The sequence below is a fragment of the Panthera tigris genome, chromosome D2, assembly GCF_018350195.1.
Source record: "Panthera tigris isolate Pti1 chromosome D2, P.tigris_Pti1_mat1.1, whole genome shotgun sequence".
NCBI lineage: Eukaryota > Metazoa > Chordata > Mammalia > Carnivora > Felidae > Panthera > Panthera tigris.
In genome coordinates this window covers 83,943,237-83,945,736 of record NC_056670.1, presented here as the reverse complement: position 1 = coordinate 83,945,736, position 2,500 = coordinate 83,943,237, and the positions used below count along the sequence as shown (strand labels likewise).

The 2,500-nt window shown below is 53.2% G+C and overlaps 1 protein-coding gene across 7 annotated transcripts in view; it reads left to right on the top strand.

Moving 5' to 3' along the window:
- EBF3 (EBF transcription factor 3) overlaps positions 1–2,500 on the top strand; it is a 116,265-nt gene that overhangs the window by 103,497 nt on the left and 10,268 nt on the right. The gene's annotated exons all lie outside the window — the stretch shown is intronic.

The window sequence follows — 2,500 nt, the reverse complement described above, 5'->3', positions numbered from 1 at the left end:
AGCAAAGTAATGCAGTGCAGGTGAAAGGTCAGGCAATCTCTCCCCCTCATAATTACCCAGTTCTAAAACAGGAAAGTGGTATTGATTGGCCTGGCTCGGTGCTCTGTGACTGGACGTGCCAGAGCCTCGCCCTGGCTCGGCTGGGCCCTCGCCTTGTAAACTCGGCGCGCCGAGGATTTATTAGATGCGCGCCTTCGCTCTTGTGCTTTCTCCTCCCGTGGCAGGTTTGCCAGCGAGGTCCCGCCAGGCGCCGCGGGACGGGCTCCGCGCGGCTCAGCCCTCGGAAGGCCGCCGGTCGGGCCCGCCGCTGGCCGCTGCCCTTGGGGGCACCGAGGCAGATTGGGTACCCCCCTCCCCCCCCTCCCCCCCAGCACCCGGAGCGCGTGTCCCTTCTCCTGCAGTTTAAAGGCGAAGGCAGGCTTTTCTGATGCTTCCACGTGAATTCGTTGGGCTTCCAGGAGCCGGGGTGCCCGGTGGCATCTCGGGCCGCATTGGCGGCCCCCACCCCCTGCCCTCTGTGGCGTCCCGCGTGGCGGGGACCTCCCGTGGCACAGTTACACGTCATCTCCCGAACACTCGGCGGAGTGCCGAGCTCGTTGTTGGCAGCGCACTTGGGACGTAAGCGCTCTCTGGGCTGAAGTGGGCGGGGGGGGGGGGGGGTGGTGAAAGGTACCCTCGTATTTATGCCGCGTTAAAATATTTTCAGTCCTAGAAGGAGAATATCAATTCAACTGAGACATTGGAAAATGTCTCTCCCAGAATGAGAGTGTATGGTTATTACAAGTCATAAAGCTTCTGAAAGCTTGCATTAAAGCGTCCATCACCTGTCAGGGGCATTTGCATGAAATCAATAGTGGCCGCCCATCTATCTTTTCTGATCACCTTTCATCAGGCCGATTCATTAAGTCAAACAGTCATGGTGATTAGCTGGGAGAGAGGAGACACCGGACACGTTAGAAATGCACAGTGGGCCACCCTTTTTGTTCCCTAATCAAGCAACGTAATACTTCATCTAATCCTCTCTGGCCCGAGTGGCTCGGTGAGGCCCAGCCGCCCGGCCGGCCGCACCACAACTTTTGCCGGACACCCTCGTCCTGGGCAGGCAGAGATATGACAGATTGTCCCCAAGTCAACGCTGACAGCTTCTGATGATTAATGGTTTGATTATGAAGTGGTTTTACACATACGGAATTTACATCACAGAGAGTTGGACGGCCGCGTCACACACGCGGAGGCGTTCTGAGGAGCTTTACTATTTGCAAAGAAAAAAGAGGGCAAAATCGCAGCAAAAGCCATGTCATGTAAAATCAATACGTCGGATCAATGCTTTATTAACAAGAAAATGTCTTACTTCACATTCCTGCGTGGACCTTTGTCTCCGGGATGCGTGAGGGGATGTCAGATCATATTGTGGCCCTCGGCTTACGGGCGTATCATCGAGCGTACGTGCGCGAGACCCACCGTGGGTGCCGACGCTCGAGGAAAACGGTGACCGATCATTTCGGAGAGCGCTTTCAAAGGCAGCCCGTAACCTCGTTCCTCGAAGCCGGCGCCTTTGTGTTCCCCGCGCCGTGCAGACCCGCTGAGTTGGGTGGTGTTAATCATCAAATTACGTGCTAATGAGTGATGGCCCAAATTGCGGCTACGTAATGAATAGATGGCGGCAGGTCCTATTAGGCTCAGAAAACCCCCTGATTTATGTCGTGCCATGCACCGTGGCGTTACTCCGCGGAAAACGATATCTACATCAAGAAGTAATGCACTCTAATAAGTATTTTCATCTTAACTCGCGTCCCCGGGCCTCCGGGCTCAGTTTTTGTTGGAGTCAGGCAGAGCCATAATAAAGCCCAATGGCTCCTTATAAAGCTTGTTAAACACGGAGTGTGCAGTCGGACGGAGTCCCGGCCGTGATTCATGCACTGTACACACAGCGCGTGTACCGCTGATTTATGGCCGCGCACAGTTCATAGTCAAAATTACAATTTGAGGGATAAAAAGATTAATTACTATTTGTGGCCGGCAATTCCGTGAGGCTGGTGGAATGATAGTGCTCTACATCAGTTTGTAGTCAGCCATTCACAGATTATTAAAGCTTTGCAAGAATAAGTGCGCCTCCTGCCCAGTTTGTGCTCAGGCAATATGCTAGACAGAAAAGGACCACAGGGATAAATCTGAAGCTAGCAATGGCTGGACATATGTCATAATTGCCAGTTTCCCATAAATCCCTGGCCAGTGTGGAAGGCACTGCGTGATGCAGGCAGTGATCATGACAGTGGGGATTGCTATACGTGGCCCCGAGACTTGCAACTTTCTGACCGCGCCACCGTTTCTACACTGTGTCGAGGAACCCTTGGACTCTCTTCCCGTCTAATTATAGATTAGAAATAATCATCGCCTTTATGTGCGAAAGAAAGGGGGGAAATCCATTCCTTAAGACAGAGCTGGCGTTCGGGGGCGCTTGCCTTCAAGAGCGTCAGAGAAGGCGAATTACACATTTATT